The following is an 18,017-nucleotide window of genomic DNA, read 5'->3' on the forward strand; positions in this document are numbered from 1 at the left end:
TTTCCAAGTGGAGTTTCTTTGGGTTCTGGCCTCTCTTGTTTCTGGCCTATCTGTATCAGTGACCTGGAGGCAGCTCACCCTGTAGTTTGGTGGTGCATCTGGAGGACAAGATTTTCTTTCAGAGAAGCCTGGACAGGAAGGAAGAATGAGCCAACAACAGCTTTTTAAAGTTCAGCAAGGACAAATGAAGAGTCCAGTACCTGGAATGAGCAAACCACCCTCAATGACACAGACTGGAGAGTTATTTGTAGGGAAGCAGATTTGCTGAAAAGGACTTATAGGTCCTGATGAAGAGCAAAATAAATATTGTTTAGAAGGAGAGGAAGAAATGGATGCTGACGTCAGGAGAATAAATGGGTTGAATAAATGGATATAAGGAAAATCTGATTGGGATTAGGCCTGAGTAAAAGGAAGGAAGTTTGGGAAACTTCAAAGGAAACAGAATACAACATTCCACACATACCTGTACAGAATTCTGATGGCTAAATCAAATGGCTAATGATAATTTCTTGTTTTTTTCTCCCATGTTTCACATTTCTGATCAAGAGAGAAACCTGTCAAGTCTTAGAAACTGTTGTCTTCACATTTATTTCTTTTTATCTGAACACAGTGTAATATTAAGGCAAGGCTAGTGACTAGTTCATAGTAGTCTTGAGGGATTTAACCAATGACAGCTTTGAACTTTCTTATATATTTTTAATTAGTGGAGGTTTTTTTCATGTAAAGGTTATTTTGGAAATTATTTGCAGAATTTTGTGTCTTCAGAATCAGAGTGGTTTTGATATTGCTATTTTACTGAGACATTAAGGACAAAGGGAGGATTAGTGGGATGTGTTTTGCAATGATCTGGCAAATGAATCCTTGTTAATAATACAGATTCTGTTTATTGATTTTCATTTAAGAAGGAAAAAAAAAAAAAAGGAAAAGAAGCAAGCTGAATAAATGCCAGAAGCAGCCTTTGTCTTATTTCTGTAGGGAGATTCAGTTGATTCATGAGCTCAAAGTGTAGTAAATTTAAGAGCTGCTTGTATATAGCAAACATATTGAAAAGCAGTTGATATAACTTGCCTATTAAATCAGAGGAATTCAATAAACAATCTTTAGATGTATTCCTCAATATAATTTTATCTTCTATAGACACTGTTTATAGGGACATTCATCAATCATTTTAACATTTATTATTGCTTAATATAAGTGTGTTTTCATACTAGCCTAGGAAATGAAATTAAAAATATTTAATTAACATGCAAAATCTAATATTTTTCATTTTGTTTTCATTATGGATTCAAGAATATGATCTAAATTAAATCTATACAAACTATAAATGGTGTTGCACTGAGCAGTAACAACATGAAATTTGAAAGATTAACTTGTTTAATGTGTTTGCTTATCTTTAGCATTTAGATTTAGCTGCTCTTTGTTTCAGAGTTGTTTATTTGCACTTTCGGATCTGTAAGTAAATGTCACCTAAGACTGTACTCTGCTGATGATAACCCATAATATGCACAGGTGTGGCTAATCTGCTTGTTATACTGCCCTTTCTTTTCCTAAACCTCCTGGAGCCCTGCCTTGCTGTGATTACGAGGCAGGTATTGCACTTCACAGTGTAGGATTTCAAGCCTGTGGGGACATCAGTTCTGCTTCCGAAGTTGAATCAATGTCATATAGGAAGAGTCCCTTGGGGTTTTTTGTGTTTGCGCTGCAAACAATTAGAGAGTCAGTTACAAAGAAATAGGAGCAATGTAGACAACAATTATCTGATTCAACTCGCTTTTCTGGAAGCATCCATGCCTCCTCAGAAAGGTCAATGAAGATTTTAGCATGGTCATTCCCAAGGTAACACAATGTAATATCAGCAAATCTCAACCTTCGGGTAGCACAGGTTCTTTCTTCCTCTCTCCTGTGCAAAAACCAATCTGCTTTTAAAGAACAGCTCACTAAAAACAGGCTCTAAGACATTTGTCATCTCGTACAATATTCCATTGTTTGCCTGTATTCTGAAATGCACACTTCTGAGCACGCATTCATACATACTTCAGAGATTTAGATTTTTAAAGAAATAATTAAAGTCACATGGACATTCATGCTGTGCATATATATACCCCTTCTTAGTTGAAGCATATGTTTATTTTTGCTGCTTGTCTCTCACATTTGGAACCTGAGCCTATAAAGTCATGTATCTGCCATCATTTCAGTTTTTCCAAACTCCTTTTAGGAGACAAATTATTTCTGTTATTTTTAAAATAGGACCTGTCATTAAAATAAATGATCTCTTCAGAGGTATTAGCTGCCAGTTTTCTGCAAGTGGATTTCTGAAGCTGAAAAGATTAACCCCTTTGCAACTCTTTGCCTAGGGAGCTCAACTCTGAGACATTCCTGTAGCTCCCCTTCATAGTTTTATAATGATAGACACCGTGAGAGGTTTCAAATAGTACAAGCACCCATATCTAAAACAGTAGGAGAGAGGAGAACCCATATGAAAACAGCCAGGAGACCAACAGGGAAAAAAAGTGGATGTCTCTGTAATCTAATCATGTAATGGGAGCACGAGAAGTTGGATGAGCTGCCTTTGTCCATCTGTACTCTTCCACTCACACAGAAAAAAAGATTTTCTGAGATAGGTTTCTAACACAGGTTTCCTCAGTGCTCTTTCCCAAGGCCTGGGTGCCGCTCTGCTTTAATCACTTTATATCTTCCCCTGCAAGACATGCCCTGAGTAAAGATTATATTAAAATATAATGTGGAATTCTCTCTTGTCTTAGTAGAGTCTGCTGTTCCTGTAACTCTGCATCACCATGAGAGACATTTTTTACCTTTCTAGCTCACTTCATGGAGTAAAAGAAGTTTAATTTACCTTTTGTTTTGGTTAAAGAGCCATCGCTGACCCTGGTGGGATAAATCTATTTTTGTAACAAAACATTGTCTTCAAGTTCTTGAAGTGTCAGTCACAGCGCTTCTGCCAGCAAAAGAGCCACAATCCTGTGGGAGACAGAATCCAAACCTGATGTTTCTGGTAATCTGATATGTACTGGTTTACTTACAATTATAGTTTAGTTGGAATTACTTGTGTCAGTGAAAACACTCTTTTTGATGTCAGCTAATTTCTGTGAGAAAGTTGAAAAAGAGTCAAACTTTCTGGTTTTTTTCTGGACAAAGTCCCCTGTAGAAATTATTTACAGCTCTCCTAAGGTGATTTGAGAATTATAGATGAGCCAGGAAATTAATTTACCTGTCTCCTTTTTCTAAACTTGATGCTTATCCTTCCTCCACTCAGTGTCATTTAGGGGATTGGTTTTTGAGTTGTTTCTCTCATGCCTTCTTGAAATATTGAAAAATACTGTCAAGGCTGTTCTTTTGAAGGCTGAGAAGCTGCTGGATTCTCTGTGCTGAGCCTCTAATTGGATAATGTTTGTTGTGAGATCTCCAAGTTCACAGTGGAAGTGAGGGCATTTCTCTAGAGTTCAGACTAGATAGGAAGTACCACTAAGAAATGCATGTGACAACTACCAAGGTGTTCTACAAGCAACTTATTAAATCCCTTGTCATCCTCAATCAATTCAGGAATGACACTGGAATATATTCTTTGTCTTTTAATTTTTTTTCTTTGACGAAAAATTAAGAGATGCACCTTCAATGTAAATATATATTTGATCTATCAGTGGAATGCCACAGAGGTGCTTTTCTGCTCACAACTTGAATTCTTTAAGCTGTGCAATGACTGTATATGCATCCTTTTCATTTCGCACTCCATCTGTCTCGAAGCCTCCCCAAGACCATCTCCCTCTGGAATTCTGCTAAAGAGAGAGTCAGAAGGTGTTTTTGTTCATTCTGTCCTGTTTTCATGGCCTGACCATAAGAAGTAGTTTAAAACAACAGAACAACTCTGGTACTCAGTTATTTACACAGCAAATGCACATGTAAACTTTACATCTCATGAGGTTAATAAATGAGGTTACTCAATAGTACAGAAACTTTTTGTCATATCTCACAGAATCACAGAATTATTAGGGTTGGAAGGGACCTCTGGAGATCCTCTAGTCTCCCTATATCCTTTGGCAGGGAGGACCCACAACAAGTCCTCTGACTATTTCTTCTTCACTGTCTTTTATTTCAGATTTAGATTTACCTATATTTAATCAAGATCCAGAAATACAAAAGAGTTTCTAAGATATTACTGAAGTTATCACTTGGAAGTCTAAGGGGTTGCCAGTTTTAAGGAAGGAGGGATACAAAGCCCCCAGCTTATAGATGAGAAATCATCTGGTGTTTCATATGCAGCTTTCTGTCAAGAACTATGTGAATTTTTTTATTCAGTATTCCTTTAAAAAGTAGGCACTATAAAGACTATCCTCACTTGGCAACATTCTAGATTTCCAAAGACATTAGTTTAGCTTCTGATTTGAAGTTACCTGCTATACAGTGCTTGTTTGTATGCAATAGCTGCACATTGGACTTATTTAGTATGATATTTCTCTGGGTATTTTATTTTTTTTATGGGAAAAAAACATTTAGAGCAGTTTGCATTATATGTACTGTTACAGAAGTCCAAAATGATAATGAGTTTTCAGAATCTGATTAGGCTTTTTTTCATTTTCTAATACTAGTGTTGGCTTGCAAATCTAAACAGCATTAGCAGTTTCAGTTCTTTGAACCTCCAGTCTCCAAACCTTATTCAGTCTGCATAAATACAAATTAAATATCTTGGTTTATGTTGTAAGGAAAAAACTAATTGGCTGAAGACAGTGAGTATTCTGGCTTATCTTACTCTTTTGTAAAGTACTGATGCTCTAGTAAAATGTCACAATCAGTGAAGTACAGATATATATACTGTATTTTCTCTAATAATGTAGTTTATGGGCAAAGCAAGGTTTTTCTCTTTTCATGTGATAAATATATAATAGAAATGGGATGGCAAATTAATAATTTTCAATTCGTTCACAGAACTTTTATGAAAATAATGAAGGTTGGTCAAACAAAGTCTGATTTTCTGGGAATTCCCAGTTAAGGTAGTATTGCTGCTTAGTCCTTTTTTTAGTTTTACTGCTTGATGCTTAACATGTGACTAAGGCAAGTCTTCAGAATTAAAGATGTACACCTGCCATTAGTTCAAGTTATGATACTTTGTGAAGTCAGAAAAAAGAATTTTTGATTTTATTACAGTTTTTTTCAGAATATTAAATATGAAATAAAAGAATGCAGTCATTTTAATGAACTAATTTTTGTAAAAAATTAAGCTTCAAAGAAATTCATTCACTGTTTTCTATATTTTATTATAATAGTCTGAACAGTATTGACTTGTTTGTTTGGTATCAAAGGCCACATCTTTCCCTCATGTGACACCTCTAACTAAACTAGCTTGGACTATTTTACATTTATAGGATTTTGTTTTCATAAAGCTTGGTACAAATAAATAGTTTCAAGATGGATTTGTAATTGAACACTAAAGGGATTAAAATAAATTGTATTCATATCCTGGAACAACTAATTTTCAGTTTTTCATGGGGTTCTTTTTGGGGACTGTATTATTCAAGTTGATTTGATACACTGAAGTGACTTCCCAGTTGAATGACATCTGTAGGGCAGGGAAGGCTGTGGAAGAGATATTTCCTACTCACAAGAGCAACACCTGATGTGCATTAAGGCAGCTACAAGCCATGTTAATACTGACTTCTTGGCACAGAACTTGAACTCCTTGTGAGGACTGGGAACCAATCCCTCAGGAGGAGCAGCAGCTTCTGTTTAGGGTGTTAAAATGGTAAATGTGTCCTATGAGCTCCAGCCGTGGGTAAGGAAAATTTATTTCTACCTCTCTTTCGTAAGATTTATTTCTCTTTGAGAAATATTTTTCAGGGACAGTTTCACATATAAACCCATTTATATATTTATAAATATTATTTGACACAAAAACATCAGGTTTTTTAAGTCTCTGTAGTCCCTTCTCTCGTAGTTTCTTAATTCAGACACTTTGTGTTTTAGGATCTACAACCAAGAATAAGCCATTTTTGAAACTATTTTGTGCCATTATTACTTCCTTGAGTTTCCTGTTATGTCAGCACGGAGCTGAAATTTCAGTCCCCGTTAATAGCACTGCTATTAATCACATTATTTTTTTTTAAAGTACATATTATTATATACATGGACAAGTACTTAATTAATTAATGTCAGCAATTAATATACAATATATCCAAATTGTGGAAAGAAACAGTCATTTAGCTGTTCCATGTTTCCTCAGGCAATGAGCTGGAAAGAAAATGTCATGGTTCTTCACAATGGATTAAGGCAGCTAAGTAGAAGTAGAGATCATTTGTTAATCTGTTAGCTCCGTAGGCAACATAAATATTCATAAAAATAACGTATGCTGAAAAATCTATGAGAATATTCTATATAATTAAGAAAACATTTTTACATTGTGGTATTTCAAGGTTTAATTGTCATGTATCATACTGGAAAAGAACTCCTGGGTTTCTGTCTTTGTATATAACAAGAATCTATATTTTTCCTTAGAGTGAATTGAATGGGAGTTTTTAGTATTCCAAGCTTTGGCCTTTGTTGCTTAAGCTGCTGGACTTCATATGGTTTTCTGTAGACCATGTGGCAGAGGACATGTGAGAAACTCAGTACTGAGTTATATATAAAGGTATAACTTATTACATAGCAGAAATATACCAAATATTGCTCATCCCTACTCATGGGAAAAAGGTAAGGATTAGGTCAAATTAATATTTAATAAAGATGACTGTATTAATGAAATGGTGAGGAATCTAGACAGGCAATATATAATTTTAATATTTTCATATGTGAGATATTAAAAAGCCGAAGTCAGGCAAAGATGACTATAGGTACATGTGTGGATAGAAAAAATGTTATTTCATTCCTTAATACATTCAGTCACAAACGGAGCTTCATTTTCTAATGCAGCCAAGGATTTTGCATGTTTCATCAAAATATACAGAAACATAGTCTCATTTCCAAATGTTGGATATTCAGTACTGTCATAAATTTCAACTTTCCAGTTATGCTGGAAATATATATTAAATATGTATAAATATATGTATGTATAAATCTTTAATATATATTGAGTAAAACATACACGTGAAATGATATATCAAGGTAGACATTACAAGTATATATGAAATATGTTGAAATATTGGTTCTTGGGAGGTGTTACCCTGTTTGTGCTAGGTTCCTTTTGCAAATGATTAAAAGAAAAAAAAAAAACCAGAAAGGGCACTTGAAGGTTGTGTCTCAACTGATACATTTTAGATACCTATTTTAGGATACAAAAAGTTGTCTCTTAAAGTGTTTATTTCCTCTGCTGACTGTGTCATTTGGTATACTGTTTAAAATAAGTAATTTAAATTTGGCCGGCTGAATGATACCCTCATTATTTCTAGAGCACTGCAGTAATGTAGATAGCGGATAATTGTGGTCTGCAGGTTGTATTTTGGGTAATTAACAGTGATCCAAATACTTTATGAAATTCAAACCAAGTTTTTATAAGTCATCTATTTTATTATTTAATGTGGTAGAGAAACATTACCTACAAAGGAGCAAATAAGTTGGATTTTGTCTCCAAATATTCCTGGTATTCTGTTCTATGTCAGAGCATGTCTCTAATTCTGTTGGATTTTTGAGGAATGTTGCAGGGTCATATAGCCCCCAGGCCTTAGAGCTGGTTTCACTGATCTTGCTAGTAGCAGGCAGTGGTGATCTGTTCCCTCTTGTCAGAAAGACATGCTCAAAAAGAGCTGTTGTACAAAAATACACAGCACTGGTCTGAAGGTTAATTAGAGAGCAATAAAGTGTCTGGCCACTGACACCATAAAATAAAGGTCCATAAAACAAGTAAGTCAAAATATTAATTACAGAAGTGAAAGAAATATGTTCAATTTGCTGCAGCATGGAAGGGTTGAACCCTTACAGCATCATACGACAAAGTTATTGCTATTTCTATTTCATAAAGGAATGATTTATTCCCTTACAAAACTTCCTGCCTTACCACTATTTTCTTCTCAAGAATTATGTAAAAGGTATGCAAGGATTGACTGATATTAATGAAGATTTTTGTAAAATCCTTTTGTTGTGTTTTTTCCCTTCAATGAACCAAAATATTGAGAATGAAAAATAAAATAGAGCATTTTTCCTAAAGTTGCAGAGGGATGTCATACTGTATCTGACCAGAATAACCATATTGCTACCAATTCTGCTTGCAAATGTCAGCCTGAAGGTGAGAATAGCTCTGTTGTATGTTAAGATGCTCATGTAAAAGAGAGAACACCTGGGTTCCAGTTCCTGTTCAGTATATGCTTAATTATTTATGCAAAACAAACATCCTGAGAGAGAGACTGAAAGCACTCCACCACAAATTGTCCTCTAACTTTGAGGCAGAAATGCTATCTTTAAAAATGAGTGGTCCAAATTTAAATCCCTTTGAGTGCTGACACTCAAAATCTTGTTCTGGGCAAAAGGGAACATACCATGTAAATGAATTAAAGAATTTATTATTAGTCCCATTGCATTAAAACTGCTTGGTCATCCTAAATAATAGAAAGAAGAGCTCAAAATTATTATATGAAAAACCTTTCTGGTGTTTATCACTTTTTGATAGTTTACTCTTTAGGTCCTAATGCTGACAAATTTAGTTCTCAGCAAGGGGAGGTGAAGGTGTCTATGACAAGTCACCATCATCTCAAGGTCTTTGCCAGGAGGAATTCAATGCCTTCAGGGTCCTGTCACAACGATCCCCTGCAGCACTACAGACTGGGGAAGAGTGGCTGAAAAGCTGCCCAGAGGAAAAGGCCCTGGCAGTGCTGGTCAACAGCAGCTGAACGTGAGACAGGGTGTGCCCAGGTGGCCAAGAAGGCCAATGGCATCCTGGCCTGTATCAGCAATAGTGTGGTCAGCAGGACCAGGGCAGTGATTGTCCCCCTGTACTCGGCACTGGTGAGGCCACACCTCAAAGTCTGTGTCCAAGTTCTTGGCCCCTCAATGCAAGAAAGACATTGAGGGGCTTGAGGATGTCCAGAGAAGGGCAACTGAGTTGGGGAAGGGTCTGGAGCACAAGTTTGATGAGGAGCAGTTGAGGGAGCTGAGGGTGTTTATCCTGGAGAAAAGGAAGCTCATCACTCTACAACTACATGACAGGAGGCTGTAGCAGTGAGAGGTTTCATCTCTTCTTGCAAGTATTAAGCAGTAGGACAAGAGGAAATGGCCTCAGGTTCCACCAGAGGAGGTTTAGATTAGATATTAGGCAAAATTTCTTCACTGGAAGGGTTGTCAAGCACTGGAAAGTGGTGGTGCCCAGGGAAGTGGTGGAGTCACCATCCCTGGAGATACTCAAAAGCTGTGTGGATGTGATGCTCAGGGACATAGTTTAGTTGTGGACTTGGCAGTTCTGGGTTAACAGGTGGACTCAGTGGTCTTAAAGGTTTTTCTAAAAGAAAAGATTCTATGATTATTTTTGTATGAGAACAAAAATATAGAACAAAATGAAGAATATGGAAGGAATGCTTGCAAAATATCTTCAGAATAGTTGTGTTATAGATGGAACCACTTAATGAATTCTAGCAAGTTTTTTCAGGTAATTTGCACTGTAAATACTTTTTTTTTTTTTCTGTGGGTATATTAATTCCTTCTTGTTATTTAAGTTTGTTTTTCTTCGAGAGGTAATGGTATATTCACATACAGGTAGGCTCTACTGTATGGGGAGGTGATGGATGCTTTCTGTGAAGGATGAACTAATGCTTATGATTTGTCAAAACCCCAGTCTTTCAATTTCTTTACCTTTCCAATCAATACACATCCATAATTTTGGATGTATAGAAATTCCTATGAAGATGTCATATATACTTTTATCCCAGTTTTTCTCAGGGAGCCATTTATTCTAGAGAAAAAATAGTTCAGCGGAATCATAGGAAGAAGTGAAACTGATTATGAAAGGATATATGATTTAGATTAAGTTCTCTTAAGGCTGGAATCAAAGACATGAATTTCTTTTCTTTTGGAAGCAACTTTAAACATGTAACCTGAAACAAGTCTCATAATTAATTTAATTCAGCATTAGCTGTCACCACCACGGAAATCAGTGGTCCTGATTTGTGGTGCCCCTTTTGCTGAAATAAGGTAGGGTAATCTGTTTAGGGAAAGAGGAGGGAAAATTCTCTTGAGAGGTATATTTGGAAATATTTCCATGAGTGACTGCAAATAGAGGGAACAGAAATCAGTGCTGGAACAAATATATGTGTATATTTAGATATTTATGTTAAAAAATAATGTGTATTCCACAGTATACTATCTATATATATGCAAATATTAAAGTCTTTTGTGTGTGGTCATCATCATGTGATTTGTTTGTCTAGTTTGTTTATTTGGTTTTAATCCAATATGTCTCTTAGGAAAAAAACAAACACAATGAATAAGTGGTTGTCTAGCATTTTAAAGAATAGAATTTCATAGGTAACACATTTCCTAGAGAGTTTTCTGTTTAGAATATTTTCATTTATTATTTATTATTTTTTCTAATAACATGGAGAAAATTCTGAGAAACTAGAACTATTGGGAAATGGGAGCATGAAGACATGAGACTTATCCTTGAGGAATTATAATTCAAAAAGCCTAGAGCTGGAGATTTAGGGGTTTTTAAAATATTGCATCATAGTATGTGAGTAATTATATGAATATTGGTACACAAAACTATTCAGTGATGAACACAACATTATTCAATGCAGGTTGAGTTTGGAGATTTGTTAGTGGAAATAGAGATACAATCCTAATTTCTATTACTTTAGTTCTTTAATTAATTATAAGGAAATGTGTTTCCTTATTTTTGGAGAAAATACAAATTCTGTTTATTCCTTGTGTATTCCAAAGTGACACTGGGGGGGGAGGGGGGGAGGGAAATCAGTGATATTTATAAAATATCATCTTTAAAAGTATAGTTGTCAAGTATACCTGGGAATTGCAATTCAACCTTCTTCTGAAATTCTGATGGTATGTCAGCTGGGAGGCCTTAATGAATCACAAGGATCTGACCAAGCATTGTGCTACAGTTAGAGAAAAGACTGTAGAACTCTATAAAATCAGCACATAATGGAGGAAGGGAACAAAAAATTGTTATGAACATTGTAACACCCAGAATGATAGAAGCTAAAAAATGCGCAGTGAAGGAATCTGGCACCAACCAAAGAACAGGAATTCCTTTTGGACAAGTATAATTAAATATAAGTAATAATTTTCAGGAGCTGTTAAAGAAACCAGAAATCTTAAGGGCTTAGATGATATTGAAGACGCTGTAATTGCATCCAAAGCAGTGTGGGCAGCAGGGGAGGGAGGGGATTCTGCCCCTCTGCTCTGCTCTGGTGAGACCCCACCTGCAGTGCTGCCTCCAGCTCTGGGGTCCCAGCACAGGAAGGACATGGACCTGTTGGAGTGAGTCCAGAGGAGGCCACCAAGATGATCAGAGGGATGGAGCAGCTCTGCTATGAGGAAAGGCTGAGAGAACTGGGATTGTTCAGCCTGGAATAGAGAAGGCTTCAAGATGACCAAACTGTGGCCTTCCAGTACCTGAAAGGAGCTGACAGGAAAAACAGAGAGAGTGACAGGACAAGGGGGAATGGATTTAAACTGAAAGATTAGATATTAACTAGATTAGATATTAAGAAAAAATTCTTGACTGTGCGGGTGGTGAGGCACTGGAACAGGTTGCCCAGGGAAGGCATGGATTCCCTGGAAGTGTTGAAGGCCAGGTCGGATGGGGCTTTGAACAACTGGTCTAATGGAAAGTGTCCCTGTCCACGGTAGGGGTTTGGAACTAGATGATCCTTAAGGTCCCTTCCAACCCAGGCCATTCTATGGTTCTGTGACGTTACAGGGGATGTTAAAATTGAATGCTTCAAAAAGACCTTTGGATGCCAAAGTACCATCACTGGGAGTGGAAAAAAAATCAGCAGTGCAAACCAGTGCTAATTCCTTGGATTCTCTTCTTTCACTGCTGCAACACTGTCTAGTTAGATTTTTTACCTGACCTGTTTCATGGGTTTTAGTCTGAAATTCAGACATTTACTTGTGCTTACAGAAAGTACTAATAATCTTTAAACTAGATATAACTTGACCCATAAAAGATTTAATCAGTTTACAGTAGCCTTAATACATATGTATTTAGTGTCATGAAAAGATTGATTTTTTAAAACTTATGATTGTCTGGTACATTAGGTTGTTTGCTTATAAATTTGTCTGGCTAATTTCATATTAATTGCAACCCTGTTGGTTCTCAATTAGAAAGCTTTTCAAAGCAATCCTTTGAGAGAAAATTAGTTTCTTAAATCAAGATAATTAAAGATGAGAACTTGCTAGTACCCATACAATAGGATTCAAAGATCAAAGAGTTTAAGGGTTAAAAGAAAGAACTTGAAAAGCCAGTCTGATTTCTTATGATCTCTGGCAGTGTCACTTATTTATAAGCATTTCCTTGAACTTTTAATTTTTTGAAACAGAAAGAATATTTATACCAGGGACTTCTTTTATAATCCAGACAGGGCTCATGAGTCTGTTCTAACATCTTTCTACAAGTCAAAGGGAATATTTTACTTGTATTAACTGCAATATTTATTTTATTTTTTATAAATCCTCAATAAGCAACTGTTCCTTTCAGGTAGATTTTTAAGTGGTTTTTCTTGGTCTGTAATATTTCCAACACCTGGTGATAGTAATATTAATTCTTTTTCTATTTTTCATATTTAAGTTTTGAAGGTTTGGGTCCTTTTCACAAAAATCTCATAAAATGTTGCAAGCCTTTACCTCAAGTAAATTGGTTCAGTGAAGACATTTGAAACAAAAGCTATTTAAGATTTTTTAAAAATAATTTTACAATCCCATTTTTTTTTTAATTCTACACCTGCATAATTCTGTGTAATTAGAATTACAATAATTATATATAATAATTATATATATAATTTTATATATATAATTATATAATAATAATATTCTAAAATTATAATAATTATTATAATTCTAATGCTTAAATTACAGGATGCCTCTACATTAGAACTGGATCATCAGGGCTCAGGAGAGACTTTACTGCTCTCTATAACTACCTTGAAAGGAGGTTGTAGACAGCTGGGGGTCAGGCTCTTCTCCCTGGCAACCAGTGATAAGATAAGAGGAGATGACCTCAAACTGTGCCAGGCAAGGTTCGGGTTGGACATCAGGGAGAATTTCTTCACACCAAAGGTGATTAAGCACTGGAGGGACTGCCCAGGGAGGAGATAGCAGGGAGGAGATCCCAATCCTTGGAGATGTTCAAGAAATGACTGGAAATGGAACTTAGTTCTCTGATCTAGTTGATTTGGTGGTGATGGGTCAAGGCTGAACTCCATGATCTTGGAGGTCTTTTCCAACCTAAATGATTTCTCTAATTCTGTGGCCAGTGAGCTTTAGAAGAATGTTTCCCAGATATTCATACCAACCACGTTTTGACTCATGTTACAGAATGATCCCAAAGCAAGCAAACCGGGTTGTTTTCTGCTGAAACTGAACTGAAATCTGTATTCCTGAAATAGAGCTAAGGAACTCTTATCCACTGAAGGACTTTCAGTTCACAGGACCAATCCCTTGTTAGTCCAAAATAAAACTTCTGCAACATATATAGCATGGACTACAGGAGAAAACCCAAAGGGTTTCTGCTGTGCTGTTATTTGTAACCAAAACTGAACTGAAAATGTAGTTGTTGAGAAACTTGAAATTGTCTTGATTCTACATCTTCATCATGTCCATGTAATTTTGAGTACAACTTCTGTATCCTTTGATAGAAGGTATTTGGAAAATTAAAAACTGTATTTTAATAATTATAAGTAACATCCTCACAAGTGGGGATACATCACCCATTTCTTAAAAGTCGTAGATGATTAGCTTTTCTCTGATGGGCAGTTGTCTGTGATCAATTCAGTATCTAAACTGGTATTAGTATTCCCACCAAGTGTAATTAATGCTGCTAAAATCAAAAACTGGGAGGACTGACTTAATCATAGAACTAGTACCAGGATAATGGTTCCAGAACATATATCAAGGCCAGGGTTGGATGAAACTCTGAGCAACCTGCTCTAGTGGAAGGCATCCATGCCTATGGCAAGGGGGTTGAAACTACATGATCTTTAAGGTCCCTTCAAACTCAAACCATTCTCTGATTTTATGATATTGTAGCAGCTCTTTAACCATTTGTTAGTTTCCATTTGTTCTAGTGGTGACAGAGCTGCACGGATCAAAGGTTATTACCAGCAAAAGTCTTGATTAAGATATAGGGAAGAAGTCTGCCAAATTTTACTTGGTATTGGCAAATAACCAAACTTTCTGCTGAGTACTTTCAGCATATTTCCCAGATAGCTCTTGTGTTTTTGTAAACGATGTATTGTCATAGTTAATTGATGATTTTGAAGGCAGTAGTAATGCTTGAGTAGCTAAAAAAAGTTTAATTGATGAAACCATCTATATTGCTTCCCAGTCAAGCAAGGTCTAGCTTCTAGTAGATCTAATGGATTTTTAAAACCTCTCTATACTTAACTTTTGAAATTACTGAATCTCTGAATAAATATGCAAATGTGATTTGGAATAAAAAAACCCATACATATAGTTCATACCCAAACCCAGACAGTTATCTGGAATATCACTTTCAGATATCTAGAATCTCATTTTCCAGAAGATCATGAGGAATAATGAATAAGCACTTCCTTAGTGAGATTAAAGTCATTATAAAGTAGCTGCCAAGTAATTTAATTTTGAAATATATGAATGGATACTTAACACTAGGAGTTGTGTTTTCCAACATGAATATTCAGTGGCAAATTGTACACTTAAATCTGATATTTCCTTTCTGATTCTGTGGGTCTTGAAAGACCACAGCATATATAAAAGAAAAACTTCATATGTAAAATAAAACCTTTCTTTGCTTTAGTGGAGTACTTTCTGTGTAAGAAATATTTTTCACTTTTATCCAAAGATCAAAAACTTTATCATGTGCACTTCAACTGCTTAGTTTTATGACAACAGGGAAACAGTATGATTGGAAATCCAATCTTCCTGTCTGCATTTTGAATGTTTATTATATAATTGCCAAGGAGGTTTCTCATTGATGTTAAAATACTTGTTTGCATCAGCTGAAGACATAGTCTCTTATTCATTCATATAACAGCATTATAGGAAAAGTATTCTTCAAATATTCTCCTTATTCTTCTTGGGTAGGACTGAGCTACCTGAAATCAAACAGTGAGGCCTCTCTGACATGTAGAGTTCCAACAGTTGAAGTTTTAATTACATGGTGTTAGGATTGAATACTTGGTTTCTTTTGGTGATCTTTCTTACATAAACACTACCTCTCTTTATGGTGTTTACAGATGCAAACATTAATTTCTGCTGCAGGAAGAGTAAAAAGACTAATGTCAACACTAAATAAAAACACTCTGTTTTTCCCTTAGGTATAAAATGCACATACACAGCAGTTGTGGCTTAGCGTAAGCATTTTTGTGTATTGGGGTGTGACAGACTCTTCCTATTCTGTCAGAGATAATTCTGATTTGATCAGCCTGTTAAATCAGTTTGTTTCTTGTTTCTGTTTCTCCTGAGAGGTTTCCTCTGAACTATCATCTCTTCAGATTATCAACTGGATTGTCTGTGCTTATTCCTTACTTTGACAGGGAAAATTATTCATCTTCCAGTCCCCTAATGTTTATGATATTTCTCTTAGAACCACAAGATTACAGAAATCTTGATTTGAAAGCATCTTTGGGGGTCATCTCTTCTAATCTTCTCTTTAAAATAAGACTGTGACAAGCATTCCACTGGATCATGGCTTTGACTCTGAGCATATATAGACACCAGAACTTCTCTGGACAACCTTTCCCAGTGTTATACTTTTCTTCTAGTGAGGATTTTTTTTCCATGATGTCCACAGTTTGAGGTCTTGCCAACTGTTATGTTGTCCAAAAACATAAATACTGGCAAAACCTTGGCTCTGATGTCTTTTTAACTCTGTTTAAATAAGTTGTAGGCGGTTATTACCTTGATACTTTGCCTTCCATTTGCCAGAACAAACCAGTCTCCTTTGTAATTTTTTCATGAAGCATTTTCTCCAAGCTCCTGATCACAGCCATTTGCTGGACTCTTCCAGATTCCCCTTATCCTTCTTGAACTAGGGGACCAAAACTGGGCAAAGTGCTACTGTTCTATCCTCTAAGGCATTGAATAGAGGACTGGAGAAGAATTCACTCAAAGTTAGATGCCTGGATGTCATCAGAAATAGCTGTTTTGCTTTTTGAAAATAATTTAAAATAAATCAGAAAGTTATCTTTTTATGTCACTTAATATTTTTCTGTGTTCCTTCTTTTTATGCCATAAATTTATAACTGCATTGAATCTTGGTCTAGCTCACAGACAAACTCACTTTCAGTAAGTCCTAAATGGATTGACATACTGAGGGAGAGTTTTTAAGTCTTTAAATTTTCATTTCTGTTAATTTTATCTTCTAATGTATGATTCTAAGCTAATTCAGATGTGGGAGAGAAATTTTCATATTTGACCAAGGAACTAATCTAAGTTTGGAGGTAAACCTTGTTGTGAGCCAGAGGTTGGATAATATAACCTATAGAGGTCACCTCCATTCTAAATAATGTTATGGTTTTATGGCAGTTTTTCAGAGATATAAAGAAAATATCAAATTTCTTAGCTCGGTTAACCCATGCCAGATTTAGCCTGGGAGTTTATGTAGATGACCAGATCTATGCTGAATAAAAATAGCTACCTATAGTGTAATTGAATTTTTTCTGTGAATAGAAATTGTATTGTGAATAGAAAATGTAAGAATGTGAATTTCTTACATATAATTTAAAATACCTATCTTTTTAATGTATTGATCTGTATACTGAGGCAGCTAGACAAGTTTTTAAAAAATTAAATATATTTTGTGTCATAATAAGCTGTTTGCTCTAAAGTGGATTAGGAGTATTCAGAATTATAGAAATTGCATGCATAAAGGTGTATTATCTTTGCAAGGGACTGTGATGTTGAATTAACAGCCATAGAGACAAACACATTCTGCCCTCAACAGCTCTGATACCCTCAGCAGTCACACTCTGTAACAGTGATTTCTAAGCCTTTTTTGAATAGATATATAATCAACCAAATTTCATCTTTCTTCAGGTATTGTCCATTCAGGGGAAGATTATGCTGAAGGAGTTTTTTTTTCTAAAATATTTTGATTTTTATTGAATTTCGAATATCTTACCATCTTCTGGTATCTTTTTAGCATTGTTTATGTAATTTATGATTTTTTAAAATTTGTTTAAGTGGGTTTTCAACAGTGAATAATAAAAAGACATCACTCAATGTTATCCTAATTTTAAACTATAAATAATTAAATTATAGATAAAAATGCATGCAACAACAATTCTAGGTTTGGGTGCAATTGAATTATGGTAATATTTTTCAAAGGATTTGATGAAAGATAAAACATATTTATACAAATACTTACAGTTCAAGATGTTTCTGAATAAGATTGTCTAAGTACTCTGTAAGTTATACATTATAGTTTTTAAAATTACTTTACTTGTAAATTCCAGAAGCAGAAAGGAAGGAAAACTAAAGGAAGTAGAGAAAGCAGATAGCACGATGGTTAGTTTTCCATTCTGTGCTTCCAGTATCTTTCCTTCTAAACACAGTTTTCTTAAAAGAGCTTAGTGACTGATGCAGATACTATTTCTTTTCTTAGGATCACTCCCATTTGATAATAGCTTTTAGTCTTGGATTAATAATAATGGAAAACCTAAGTACTGAATTGTGGACTCTTGCATTTCAAAATGTGGTTTCAAGTTTTTCAATGACTTGATGGAAGGAAGAGAAAATAAAAAACGTTGTTTAAGATAAACCATACTGAGTGAAATGATGAGTCCATAAATTTATATTCCAGCCAATTTGAGTGTCTCAGGAAAGATCCTACCTATTATAAGGAGCATGCAGACAAACTGACCAGCGCC

At 35.3% G+C, this 18,017-nt stretch overlaps 1 protein-coding gene across 2 annotated transcripts in view; it reads left to right on the forward strand.

Annotated features, from left to right (window-relative positions):
• Positions 1-18,017, forward strand: part of NCAM2 (neural cell adhesion molecule 2) — a 270,726-nt gene that overhangs the window by 109,228 nt on the left and 143,481 nt on the right. The gene's annotated exons all lie outside the window — the stretch shown is intronic.

This window comes from Myiozetetes cayanensis, unplaced genomic scaffold (assembly GCF_022539395.1).
Source record: "Myiozetetes cayanensis isolate MyiCay16 unplaced genomic scaffold, myiCay2020 scf5-8, whole genome shotgun sequence".
Classification (NCBI taxonomy): domain Eukaryota; kingdom Metazoa; phylum Chordata; class Aves; order Passeriformes; family Tyrannidae; genus Myiozetetes; species Myiozetetes cayanensis.